At 39.2% G+C, this 15,223-nt stretch overlaps 1 protein-coding gene across 1 annotated transcript in view; it reads left to right on the top strand.

Moving 5' to 3' along the window:
• Nucleotides 1-15,223, top strand: part of LOC133664775 (E3 ubiquitin-protein ligase TRIM47-like) — a 121,838-nt gene that overhangs the window by 10,662 nt on the left and 95,953 nt on the right. The gene's annotated exons all lie outside the window — the stretch shown is intronic.

Below are 15,223 nucleotides of genomic sequence, written 5' to 3'. Positions count from 1 at the left end.
GTGAAAGTACCATTAAAAAGTAACATTTAAGTGAAAGTACCATTAAAAAGTAACATTTAAGTGAAAGTACCATTAAAAAGTAACATTTAAGTGAAAGTACCATTAAAAAGTAACATTTAAGTGAAAGTACAACTAAAAAAACAACATTTAGGTAAAAGTACTATGAAAAACTACCATTTAAATGAAAGTAGCATTAAAGTGAAAGTACCAAAAACAGTATTATTTAAGTAAAAGTACCATTAAAAAGTAACATTTAAGTGAAAGTACAACTAAAAAGTAACATTTAAGTGAAAGTACAACTAAAAAGTAACATTTAGTGAAAGTACGATGAAAAAGTAACATTTAAGTGAAAGTAGGATTAAAAAGTAGAATTTAAGTAAAAGTACCATTAAAATGGAATATTTAAGTGGAAGTGCCATTAAAAAATTACATTTAAGTGAAAGTACCATTAAAAAGCAGAATTTAAGTAAAAGTACCATAAAAATGTAATATTTAAGTGAACGTACCATTGAAAAGTAGAATTTAAGTAAAAGTACCATTAAAATGTAATATTTAAGTGGAAGTACCATTAAAAAGTAACATTTAAGTCAGTCAGAACGAGGAAATAACAACTTAGCTGTCAATCTGTCATTTTGGACATTGTTTCCATCCATCCATCTTCTTCCACTTATCCGAGGTTGGGTCGCGGGGGCAGCAGCCTTAACAGGGAAGCCCAGATTTCCCTCTCCCCAGCCACTTCATCCAGCTCCTCCCGGGGGATCCCGAGGCGTTCCCAGGCCAGCCGGGAGACATAGTCTTCCCAACGTGTCCTGGGTCTTCCCCGTAGCCTCCTACCGGTCGGACGTGCCCTAAACACCTCCCTAGGGAGTCTTTCGGGCGGTCACAACCCCCCTATATTACAAAGGAAAATGAGGAGCTGCAGTACCCCCACATTAAAGAGGAAGAGGAGTCAAAGCAACCCCACATTTTTTTATTAATATATTCTGTTCTTGTTAATATTCTGTTCTTGTTAATATATTCTGTAAAGTAAAAACAAAACACAAAACAGTCCTAGTTACCTGAGATACTAAGTATGTCATTATTTTGACTTAGTAAATATTGACTTACTAAGACAAAACACAAAACAGTCCTAGTTACCTGAGATGCTAAGTATGTCATTATTTTGTCTTAGTAAGTCAATATTTACTAAGTCAAAATAATGACAAAGTCAAATTAATGACATACTGTAAATAAGCGTTTGCAATAAGCGTTTGAAAAAAGAGTTAAAAGTGGGGCCACATGCTGACATATGCTCAACTCATCATGCTTAATTTATTACAGCATTTGGGAAGCCTGTAGTTGATTTGTATTATGTAAATGTTTTATTTCTATCAACATGTGATAGCAGGGACCCTGCCATTCAAAACTAGGCTGCTGCATTACTAATGATTCATGTAAATATAGCTGAAAAAATAGTACAATAGCAATAGTTCATGTAGGCTTTATGATGCAGTTACATTATTATATCAACTATCAGAGACAGAAACTCTTCATTTAACATAATGTCCTTTTTTGCCGCTTCAACACAGAAAAAGGTAAAGTGAAATAACTTAGTTGTTAACTGTAGGTCAATAATGCTTGTCTTTCTCTCAGACAGACAGGGCTTTGCTGTCCGTAACACACGCATGCTCTGAATACTCACTGCTGATTGGCTGTTACCGCTCTGCGTGTAACCAATCAGATGGCTGTGTGGGTGGGACAATGCTGGGTGCTGCAGAGACATACTGACAGAGGCAGAGGCAGTACGAAGCGTAGCAGCTTGTTAAGACTTTAGTTTAGCACCAAATGATAATATAAATACATTTAATAAAGTCAAATACAAATAAGGCAAGTAAATCTGAACAGCCGATATGGGCATCTACATCTACTATATGATTTGCCTGAGAAGCTGGACAGGACACAAAAAAAAATAAATATTATATATATATTTTTTAAGACTTTAGTTTAGGCGGTGGGTAATGTGTTGGTGTTGTTAAGGCGGCCTGGCGGTATAGCTCGGTTGGTCGAGTGGCCGTGCCAGCAACTTGAGGGTTCCAGGTTCGATCCCAGCTTCTGCCATCCCAGTCACTGCCGTTGTGTCCTTGGGCAAGACACTTTACCCACCTGCTCCCAGTGCCACTCACGTTGGTTTAAATGTAACTTTGATAATGGGTTTAACTATGTAAAGCGATTTGAGTCACTAGAGGAAAGCGCTATATAAATATAATTCACTTCACATGATATCTTGTTGTTCTATTTTCTCATTTCAAGGGGAATAGCAGTTTTTGGAATCATTCACAGTCCCTATGTAAGTTCAAGTTAAGGTCTCAAAGGTAGTCACACACTAGGTGTGGTGAAATTATCCTCTGCATTTGACCCATCCCCAAGTTCACCCTCTGGGAGGTGAGGGCAGCGGAGACCGCGCTCGGGAATCATTTGGTGATTTAACCCCCAACCCTTGATGCTGAGTGCCAAGCAAGGAGGCAATGGGTCCCATTTTTATAGTCTTTGGTATGACTCGGCCGGGGTGAGAACTCACAACTTTCCAGTCTCAGGGCAGACACTCTAACCACAAGGCCACTGAGCAGGTCGATGGTTAATGCATCCTCAATAGAAAATAAACCTTAGCAAAGGTTAGCTAACAATTGAGTCATTGGTAGCTGCTCTATTCTGCCTATAAAGTGCTCTAAATAACATCCTAAAACCCCCTTCAACATTTTAAATACACACTGTAAGTATATATGTAATGTAGTAACATTCTTAATAACATGTCATATTTACATATCTTGCTCATTTCAAGCATACAATGTCTGCTCTCACTGGGATGCCGACTGATGGGATGTTCATATCTTCCCGTTTAGATGAAGAATTAATCCTCGCAAAGGGTTCAAAAAGAGTGGGTGCGAAAGAGCATATTTCCGCATCTTTCTTGCCATCTCCAGGTCTAAGTTGGATGTCAAAGTTGACCAAGTTCTCCGGTTTATGTCCACAACCTTCTACTACAAAAGTGAGAAGCATGATTTATAATCTAGAATTAGCTTTCACCATCTTAGAGGCGAGAAAGCAGCTCAGTATGTCAATATAGCAGCATAAGCTAGTTACTTCTGTGATCAATGCGCCGCTAAAAGTAGGTCCTTAACGTTAGCGCTTATAATAACAATATTGCTAATACTTGGTTAATATTCAGGTCACAAAATGTAAATGGAGTATTGTTGGCAGTTTTCGGATGCTTATTTGGAGGACTTTGTGGGTCTAATAGAGGAGCTCCCATTGACTCCAATGTTAGCTGATTTTGGCTCACATTTATTTACTAATTACAATTCATAAAAATGTAACACATTTCTTACATAAGGATTGTGAATGATAGGCGACATTTGAAAAAAGTGCAGTTTCCTTTGAATTTGTCAGATAAGTAAACAGTCCTTCAAATTAAAGCTGAAAAACAATTGAGGTTGTTTATAGATATGATCCACAATGAAGTTACAGTAAAACTAAGCACACAAGGGAAAGTACATTCATATACACATGAAGGACACGTTGATGTAAGAATCATGTTAACCACCAAAATATTGTCTTGTTCTCCTAAAGCCAATATCAAGTATCCTTTGGTGAGCTGACCGTATCGTCACACCCCAAGTTAAAAGCACACCAACCCCATGACATGACACTTCCACGTGATGTAGGACAGTAGTACAACATTTTAAACATACACACACATCTGAAGAATATAAGAAATAAATATATTTGGTGGGCCAAACAAAATGACTCGGCGAACCAATGTTTGGTATGGGCGATAAGACCTCAAATCTATATTCTAATAACAATATACGTCACGATATATCATTTGGTGTATGATTGATAATAGAAGAATTTCAAAGCGGGTAACAAAATCTCCTAATTTGGCAGCTGACATATGCAGTAACATATTGTGTCATTTCTAATTGTATTATTTTGTCGAAACAATTATTATTAATGTACTTGTTTATTTACTGTTAATATCTGGTGACTTTCTTTGAGAAAATAATACTGGAAATGATGTAATATTTTACTGCATATTTCAGCAACAACATTAGGAGCCCGTGTAGCCTGTTTTAAAATGGTTCTATTAGTAATTTTACATGAAATAATATATCGCACAATCAATTTTAGACCATATCGTCTATCCATAGTAAAAAGTCCCGTCCTGGTTGGTTTTTAATTTTCCTGTGAATAATGTTGTAAAGAGCAGCGTGTTTGTGCGTCACTGACATTTCAAGACAATTGATACGATGACTTGTTTTTCCTAAGTGCATGTAAAAGTACTGAACGCAGAGCTGGATGTTTCTAAAACATGTTTGTCTTCTTGTGTCCTGCTGACGTCTGTGAAGAACATCTTCTCCCTGAGCAACAGAAGTGGAGCTTCAGGATGGAGCCACAGCCCTCCCACATTAAAAAGGAAGAGAAACACCCACTGATCCCCCATTTTAAAAAGGAAGAGGAGGACCCACTGACACCCCATTTTAAAGAAGTGAAGTGAAGTGAAGTGAATTACATTTATATAGCGCTTTTTCTCAAGTGACTCAAAGCGCTTTACATAGTGAAACCCAATATCTAAGTTACATTCAAACCAGTGTGGGTGGCACTGGGAGCAGGTGGGTAAAGTGTCTTGCCCAAGGACACAACGGCGGTGACTAGGATGGCGGAAGCGGGGATCGAACCTGCAACCCTCAAGTTGCTGGCACGGCCGCTCTACCAACCGAGCTATACCGCCCCAATATTACATTGGGGCGGTATAGATATGAAAGAGGAAGACGATGACCCACTGACCCCTCACATTAAGGATGAAGAGGAGGAACACAGCATCAGTCAGCAGGGAGAGCATCCTGAAGGACTGGAGGAGGTTGATGTCACCAAGTTCCCAGGGACTGGTGTCCCTGTGAAGAGTGAAGGTGATGAGGTCAAAGGTGAGCGTGAGGAGAAGAGAGAGGCGGAGCCTCCAAGCAGCAGCTCAACACAACACATGACAACAGAAGCTGATAGAGACCACTGTGGAGGATCACAAGCAGACAAGCTCTTAGCTCCACTATCAGATAGTGAGGACACAACGTCACACTCTCCTGACACTGCTGATGAAGACTCTAAAGATGATAAGACATGTCACACTGACAACACTCACTTCACATGTTCTCACTGTGACAAAACCTTTAAATACCATTGTCATCTTAAAACACACATGAGAAGACACACAGGAGAAAAACCTTTTATCTGTTCAATCTGTAGTAAAGGTTTTGCTCTAAGTAAATATTTGAAAGTGCACATGAGAACACACACTGGTGAAAAACTCTTTACCTGTTCAGTCTGTGGTAAAGGTTTTGTAGAAAGTCGCAATTTGAAAGTACACATGAGAACACACACTGGAGAAAAACCTTTTACATGTTCAATCTGCAGTAAAGATTTTGCTCGAAGGAACTATTTGAAAACACACATGACTACACGCACTGTAGAAAAACCTTTTAAATGTTCAATCTGCAATAAAGATTTTACTCAAAGGCAGTATTTGAAAACACACATGAGAATACACACTGGAGAAAAACCCTTTTTCTGCTCAGAATGTGGAAAAAGTTTTGGAACAAATGGAAATTTACAATTACACATGAGAACCCACACTGGAGGAAAAACTTTTTCATGTCCAATCTGCGGTAAATATTTTACTCACAGTCACAATTTGAAAACACACATGAGAATACACACTGGAGAAATTTTTTTTTTCCTGCTCAGAATGTGGAAAAAGTTTTGTAACAAATACAAATTTAAATTTACACATGAGAACCCACAATGGAGGAAAACCTTTTTCATGTTCTATCTGCGGTAAAGATTTTACTCGCAGTCACCATATGAAAGTACACATGAGAACACACACTGGAGAAAAACCTTATACATGTTCAGTTTGTTGTAAAAGTTTTATACAAAATCCGCAGTTGAAAGTACACATGAGACTACACACAGGTGAGAAAGTGTTGAGTTGCAGTGTGTGTGCTGAAAGATTGTCTTCTAAGTACCAGTGTAAGAAACACAAGTGTGCTGGTGAGAACAGCAGCAGCAAATGAAGATGCAGGATTTGAAATAAACTGTCAAAACTTTAAAGGCCTACTGAAAGCCACTACTAGCGACCACGCAGTCTGATAGTTTATATATCAATGATGAAATCTTAACATTGCAACACATGCCAATACGGCCGGGTTAACTTATAAAATTACATTTTAAATTTCCCGCTAAACTTCCGCTTGAAAACGTCTATGTATGATGACGTATGCGCGTGACGTCAATAGTTGGTGTGAATGAATGATGGGTTTTTAACATGTAAAGCGACTTTGGGTACTTAGAAAAGCGCTATATAAATCCCAGGTATTATTATTATTATTAATAGTTAAACGGAAGTATTCGGACACCATTGAATCCAACACAAAAAAGCTCTGTTTTCATCTCATAATTCCACAGTATTCTGGACATCTGTGTTGGTGAATCTTTTGCAATTTGTTTAATGAACAATGGAGACTGCAAAGAAGAAAGTTGTAGGTGGGATCGGTGTATTAGCGGCTGGCTACAGCAACACAGCCAGGAGGACTCTGACTTGGATAGCAGACGCGCTATCCGACGCTAGCCGCCGACCGCATCGATGATCGGGTGAAGTCCTTCGTCCTTCCGTCGATCGCTGGAACGCAGGTGAGCACGGGTGTTGATGAGCAGATGAGGGCTGGCTGGCGTAGGTGGAGCGCTAATGTTTTTATCATAGCTCTGTGAGGTCAGGTTGCTAAGTTAGCTTCAATGGCGTCGTTAGCAACAGCATTGTTAAAGGCCTACTGAAAGCCACTACTAGCGACCACGCAGTCTGATAGTTTATATATCAATGATGAAATCTTAACATTGCAACACATGCCAATACGGCCGGGTTAACTTATAAAGTGACATTTTAAATTTCCCGCCACACTTCCAGTTAAAAACGTTTTATTATGCTGACGTATGCGCGTGACGTCACAAGGGCAAGAGAAGTATTCGGAGCCCGTAGAAAAAGCTCTGTTTTCATTTCATAATTCCACACTATTCTGGACATCTGTGTTGGTGACTCTTTTGCAATTTGTTTAATGAACAATGGAGGCTGCAAAGAAGAACGTTGTAGGTGGGATCAATCGGTGTATTAGCGGCTGGCTGCAGCAACACAACAAGGACTACTTACTTGGATAGCAGCGCCTAGCCGATGCTAGCCGCCCACCGCACGGATGATGGGTGAAGTCCTTCGTCAGGGATTTATTTATTTTGTTTCTATCTGCAGTTAAGCCCGATGCTATCACGTTAGCTCCGTAGCTAAAGTGCTTCGCCGATGTATTGTCGTGGAGATAAAAGTCACTGTGAATGTCCATTTCGCGTTCTCGACTCTCATTTTCAAGAGGATATAGTATCCGAGGTGGTTTAAAATACAAATCCGTGATCCACAATATAAAAAGGACAAAGTGTGGAATCCAATGAGCCAGCTTGTACCTAAGTTACGGTCAGAGCGATAAAAGATGCGTCCTGCAGTACACTCTAGTCCTTCACTCTCACGTTCCTCATCCACAAATCTTTCATCCTGGCTCAAATTAATGGGGTAATCGTCGCTTTCTTGGTCCGAATCGCTCTCGCTGCTGGTGTAAACAATGGGGAAATGTGAGGAGCCTTTCAACCTGTGACGTCACGCTACTTCCGGTACAGGCAAGGCTTTTTTTTAATCAGCGAGCAAAAGTTGCGAACTTTATCGTCGATGTTCTCTACTAAATCCTTTCAGCAAAAATATGGCAATATCGCAAAACGATCAAGTATGACACATAGAATGGATCTGCTATCCCCGTTTAAATAAATAAAAATTCATTTCAGTAGGCCTTTAACTTTGACCTTCTAACAACATCAGCACATATAACATGTGTGACATCATTGTTGTGTGTGTAACACAATCTTGTTAATATGATTCTAACATTATTTACTTTATACATCATTTGAGCAGTGGTGTTTTATACAAGATCATTTACTTTTAAAATGTGTGACTTTATGAATCATTGGTTGGGTCAATAATCCATTCTTTTAACTACCTTTATTACGCTCTTTTGTAATATGAATATTGTTTTATATGTATGTGCCCTTTATGCTATATGTAGATTAGAGAAAATGGCAACATTATATGTGGAAGGTTACGATGGATAGTTTTGTTTTTAATCTACATTTCTTATTAATAAACCACACATGACAATTGTTTTTTAAAGTTGTTCCCCCCCCCCCTTTTTTAGAATCCCTCAATTATTATCAATTTCAGAAAACATGGGAAAGTTTGGAATGTTAGGGAAAAGTCCATAATGTACATCATCCCACAGAGCTTTACTGTACATCCATCCATTTTTTCTACCACTGGTCCCTTTCATTTGATATGTATAGCCTTTAATCACAAACTTGTCCGCCAAAGAGTGTTGCGTTTTGGAGAAACTCCTTCTGTCAGAGTGCTGTTCAGCACAGTAAAGAGGAACCCAGGGATGTGCAGGACGCTGAGTAAAACACTTCTTTTACTGCGGAAATCTACTCACAAAAACAATCCAAACAGGAGGTAACAAAAAGCGACGTTGCGAAAAAGAGAGGACAAAATGTGCATCGTGGAAAAAAGAACAAAAGCTACTTATATACAAAAAAAACCTTAACTTGGTTTGGAGTTACAAGACGTGCACACTACAAAACAACACCAAGATGGATGGCACTGGGAATGGCCAAGGTAGCAAAATACTCAAAGCATCGAATCAACTGGCGTGGAGTGGAATCGCCGAGTGCCCTTCAGCTGTCAAGGTGCTGCTAAGTAGCACCAGGGTCAATTGGAAGCAGCTGTGCACGTCCCACAACTCCGCCCACAAGGGCAACACAGGAACTCTAGGAGGAAGGAGAACTGTAAGAACAAGGTCAACTGCACCGAAAGAGGAAAAGTGACAATACAAACCACAAGGTGGCAGCAGGCGGTGACAACTTCCCTCAAATTAATTTGGAAAAAAATGGACTGAGCATAAGAGATAAATCATCACAAATAAAGTTAACTCATTCAAAAAGTTTACCTTTGTAACTCACTTCTATCCAAATTCATCCAGGATGTTTCTCCAGAATGTTCCATTGGAGAATGCTGTCAAATTGTTATATATATATTAGGGCTGCAACAACTAATCGATTAAAATCGATTATAAAAATAGTTGCCTATTAATTTAGTCATCGATTCGTTGGATCTATGCTATGTGCATGCAAAGAGGCAACTTTTTTTTATTTTTTATTTTTTAAAAAATGTTTATTTTTATTTTTTTATAAACCTTTATTTATAAACTGCAACATTTACAAACAGCTGAGAAACAATAACCAAAATAAATGTGGTGCCAGTATGCTGTTTTTTCCCCCAACAAAATACTGGAAAGGATAGAAATGTAGTTTGTCTCTTTTACCCGACTATTAATCGAAGTAATAATCGACAGATTAATCGATTATCAAATTAGTTGTTAGTTGCAGCCTTAATATATATATGTGTATATATGTATATATATATATATATATATATATATATATATATATATATATATATATATATATATATATATATATATATATATATATATATATATATATATATATATATATATATATATTTGCATATATATGTATATATTTGCATACATATGTAGATAGATAGATATAATATATATAATGGAAAAGGAAATTTAAAAAGAACATGAAAACCTCCCACATACTAAAATACATTATAAAAACAATTAGCATCAAAGACAAAAATAATATCACGAGTATAATATTTATTTTGTTTCTTTTTTTTCTTTCGGTATGCTACTGTCGTTTCAATACATTGTTAAATATTTGAATACTTTTACGAAAATAAGTTGTAAGTCTTTGTTTTGAAAATGTAAAATGGACAAGTTTACTTTTATTTTCCGAATGTTGAAATAGTTGTACCCGGGGTGGGGGGGAAAGAGCTGGTTACTTGTTTCTCTCGCGAGAATGACCATGGATTGATTACGTGGACCCCGACTAAAACAAGTTGAAAAACTTATTGGGGTGTTACCATTTAGTGGTCAATTGTACGGAATATGTACTGTACTGTGCAATCTACTAATAAAAGTTACAATCAATCAATCAATCAATCAGATGTGGAAGAGAGAGCTGCTTACTTGTTTCTCTTGCGAGATCTGACCACACTGCGCGCGAACCAAACACGGCGAGGATAAAGCAAGATGGCGTCTGACGGTGAAGACGTTATTGCAGTGTTCTTAATCTGTGCGTCCATGTACACATATATGTCCTTTATTACACTCTATTAAATAGAGTAAACATCCTTAGTAACTGTTTGCATCCGGTTATATTAGTCTGAGCGCAAGAAACATCAAGTTGTGTTACACATAACAGGTTTGTTTACTTCTTACTCTTACATCTTTACTAACTTTATATTTATTATTAACACTATTCTTGAATACATTTTCTATAGGGAGATGAATTGTCATGTGAGGATGATGTACTGATTGTTTTATGTTGTTCATAAAAACGAGACAGTTTCAGACACACAATATTTATGACCGGTTGATGTTCCTCTCAGTGTGTAACAATGTGTATCAACATGTTTACACCAAACTCACACAGTCACCAGGAGAATATTCCAGAGAGCAGGTTAAGTGCAAACTCCTGTATTAATTCACTCATATCATGTTCTACACTTGGTGAATGTTCATATTCATCTTTGAGAAAGCAATTGTTGCGTTCCGACCAGTCCTTCCTCCAAGGGAATCTAAATTGCTGGTCAATCCCAAATTCTTTTGGATGACATATAAGCTGAGTATGAAGGATCACCAGAACAGAATAGGCATTTTCTAGTTTATTCCAAAGCTTTGGGAGGTCAACTCAAACAACACATTCGTATCGGTTCCCCGAGTTGATCTAACACTCATACGGAAGAGACTACTTCTTCAATCTGCAAACAGCCCCCGCCCTCCCCAGATGGGACATACAGGTTCATTGTTCAACGAAAGATGAGGTATAGAGGCTTTGCAGTCACGTGATTTTATCACATGACTTTGTGTTATGCCGCTATCTTGCCGGTCAACTGGTCAGCTCGCTCCTACGTGTTCGTACAGATTCAGTTTGATTTCTGCGCTACATTTTCACCGATTTCATCCGAATTATGGCTGATTTGCTATCCAATGAAGTTGTGCATTTGGATGAAGAGTCCAAGAAACGTTACCGAGAGAAGTTGAACCTTGTTGGCACAACGGGTCCGTACCTTTTACAGAGAAGCATGCTAAAATCACCTGAGCGTTTTGCAATAGCCGACCTGCCTGATCTCTCATATCCAGACATTTATAATTACCTTGTCAATTCACCATCTCCGTACACTGGAAAGGACCTTAAGGCATACAAGAGTCTGGATGCCTACAAGTATTTTACAGCAGGTTTTGTGCATGATGGGCTGATATGGCAGATTCCAAACAAGAATCGATTTCTTCTCATGACCAAGGTAAGGAAAAAGCACACACAGAAGAGCCTACTGTCTGTTTACAAATCCGCGTGGCAGTAACTGTGTGATTGTGGTGAATAGTTTGTTTACATACCTGATATGAAGTGTTCATTGCATATCCTTGTGTAAATCGTAGGTTTCCATCGTTCACGACAAATCGCCGCGATCCATTTATCGCGTTTTTTGATGTTTGCCAGGAATCTATAGAAGCTAAGATTTGGTTTATCGCCTCGTCTATTGCTACATCCAACAGCACAGCAGGTTTCCGGCATTTCCAAGCTCAAATAGCAGCAGATTTAACAAGAAAGCGTGTGTGAGTCGTTGACCGGCACTGAACTGGTGACCGGCAAGATGGCCGCCAAGCTAATGGGCGTGGCTGATGACGTCAGCTGCAAAGCCTCTATAAGGGAGTACTACAACTCCCTACATTCCAAAGCTTCAAGGTTAACACACACACAGTTTACTTGCGGACAAACAGAAAGAGAACAAATGGAAAAACACTAGCTGTTTTCAAGTATGACTATGAATATAAATAACTCTTAAATATATCTTTCACACAAACCATCAGGTTTGAGTAAACAGTGGTATTTCAGTTTGAGCACATGATAAGATAAGGCCCCTTAGTTTGATATTCGCAGGTAGATTGGATCACTTCTCGTAGGAAAAGAGGCCCTAATTGGGACTTGGGAATGCAAAAGTGACAACCATATCCTTGAAAGGAGACTACCTGTCTAGCTCAAATGCCAACCTTTAAGTTATGACTTAAAGTAGTTGTTTTCCAGACACATACACACCAACATCTCCTTTCGTGGTCAGGTGGTGCTGTTTAGCTTTAGCGCACACCCAGACAGTGAAAGACGGAATATATAAAAGTATGGTTTGGGTTCTCCGGGAGAGGAGTCCTCCATATTTGACCTGACCTCCTCCCAGGAACTGCAGTCCTGTGTAAATGACGCTCGCTGGTAATAAAGCAACTTTTGCTTCAGTGAAGCGTCTCCGACGTCTCTTTTGATCCAGCTGCACTGCCGTGTCGCCCTTCTGTCCGGACGACGATGACAAGACCAGAAATACACTTCAAAAGCTCCCAAGTTTTACCTAAAAAAATAGAGAGGTGAGACAAAGTCAGAGTCAGTCGCATAAAACACTGAAAGGGATTGGCGCGGTTGGAAGAGTGGCCGTGCCAGCAACTTGAGGGTTCCTGGTTTGATCCCCACCTTCTACCAACTTCCTCACATCCGTTGTGTCCTTGGGCAAGACACTTCACCATTGCGCCTGATGAGTCGTGGTTATTGCCTTGCATGGCAGCTCCCGCCATCAGTGTGTGAATGGGTGAATGTGGAAATAGTGTCAAAGCCCTTTGAGTACCTTGAAGGTAGAACAGCGCTATACAAGTACAAATCCCGTTTCCATATGAGTTGGGAAATTGTGTTAGATGTAAATATAAACGGATTACAACCCATATTCAGTTGAATATGCTACAAAGACAACATATTTGATGTTCAAACTGATAAACATTTTTTTTTGTGCAAATAATCATTAACTTTAGAATTTGATGCCAACAACACGTGACAAAGAAGTTGGGAAAGGTGGCAATAAATACTGATAAAGTTGAGGAATGCTCATCAAACACTTATTTGGAACATCCCACAGGTGAACAGGCTAATTGGAAACAGGTGGGTGCCATGATTGGGTATAAAAGTAGATTCCATGAAATGCTCAGTCATTCACAAACAAGGATGGGGCGAGGGTCACCACTTTGTCAACAAATGCCTGAGCAAATTGTTGAACAGTTTAAGAAAAACCTTTCTCAAGCAGCTATTGCAAGGAATTTAGGGATTTCACCATCTACGCTCCGTAATATCATCAAAGAGTTCAGATAATCTGGAGAAATCACTGCACGTAAGCAGCTAAGCCCGTGACCTTCCATCCCTCAGGCTGTACTGCATCAACAAGCGACATCAGTGTGTAAAGGATATCACCACATGGGCTCAGGAACACTTCAGAAACCCACTGTCAGTAACTACAGTTGGTCGCTACATCTGTAAGTGCAAGTTAAAACTCTCCTATGCAAGGCAAAAACCGTTTATCAACAACACCCAGAAACGCCGTCGGACTGATACAAAGTGGAAAAGTGTTCTGTGGTCTGACGAGTCCACATTTCAAATTGTTTTTGGAAACTGTGGACATTGTGTCCTCCGGACCAAAGAGGAAAAGAACCATCCGGATTGTTATAGGTGCAAAGTGTAAAAGCCAGCATGTGTGATGGTATGGGGGTGTATTAGTGGCCAAGACATGGGTAACTTACACATCTGTGAAGGCACCATTAATGCTGAAAGGTACATACAGCTTTTGGAGCAACATATGTTGCCATCCAAGCAACGTTATCATGGACGCCCCTGCTTATTTCAGCAAGACAATGCCAAGCCACGTGTTACAACAGCGTGGCTTCGACTGTTGAACAACTTAAGCTGTACATCAAGCAAGAATGGGAAAGAATTCCACTTCAAAAATGTGTCTCCTCAGTTCCCAAACCTTTACTGAGTGTTGTTAAAAGGAAAGGCCATGTAACACACTGGTAAAAATGCCCTTTCCCAACTACTTTGGCATGTGTTGCAGCCATGAAATTCTAAGTTAATTATTATTTGCAAAAAAAAAATAAAGTTTATGAGTTTGAACATCAAATATGTTGTCTTTGTAGTGCATTCAACTGAATATGGCTTGAAAAGGATTTAACACAATTTCCCAACTCATATGGAAACGGGGTTTGTATAAGCCATTTACCAATGTTCCTATAACCCCTTTGTTGAAATGTTTGTTCCACTTGGCATCTTGTCTGACTCGCACCATGCACAGCCTTCCTTGTCACATATTGTTCCTTTTCCCGCTATCCATCCACTAATTCAAACTGATCCAGCAGCGCGATTGAAGATTATTTTTACTTACAAAAATCAAGGAAGCAGGATACTCGGGAAACAAAATAAAAGGTAGCCTGTATAAAACCACATATATGTGCACATGTATGTACTGATTAAAATACAGAACTATAATGCCCACGTTTAGACTTTCTCCCCCAAACGCCATCTTGCTTTCCCCTCGTTCTTCTTCGTCTTTTTATTTCCAGCAGACTAGTAGAACATCTTAGGCGTATTGCTGCCCTCCACAGGTTCTTAATGGGATTTCCTCCTTCTGTCCTATGGCCCACACTACATTCTACAGTCCGGTAGGTGGCAGTATGAACCTTTCAAGTCATGGCTGCAAACTGCCAGTAAGAAGAAGAAGTAATAGAGCTGGTTGCTTGTTTCTCTCACGAGATCTGACAACATGTTTAAATAGAACAATTGACAGGTTGACAACATCCAAACAAACCAAGGCATCTCCAATACATCTCAACACTACACACATCCTCCAGGCTGACTTAGTCTAGATCAGGGGTCACCAACGCGGTGCCCGCGGGCACCAGGTAGCCCGTAAGGACCAGATGAGTAGCTCGCTGGCCTGTTCTAAAAATAGCTCAAATAGCAGCACTTACCAGTGAGCTGCCTCTATTTTTTTAAATTGTATTTATTTACTAGCAAGCTGGTCTCGCTTTGCTCGACATTTTTAATTCTATGAGAGACAAAACTCAAATAGAATTTGAAAATCCAAGAAAATATTTTAAAG

Source organism: Entelurus aequoreus, linkage group LG14, assembly GCF_033978785.1.
Source record: "Entelurus aequoreus isolate RoL-2023_Sb linkage group LG14, RoL_Eaeq_v1.1, whole genome shotgun sequence".
In the NCBI taxonomy this organism is placed as follows: Eukaryota; Metazoa; Chordata; class Actinopteri; order Syngnathiformes; family Syngnathidae; genus Entelurus; species Entelurus aequoreus.
Note: the sequence above shows the minus strand (reverse complement) of the source record. Positions and strands in the feature narration are given on the sequence as shown.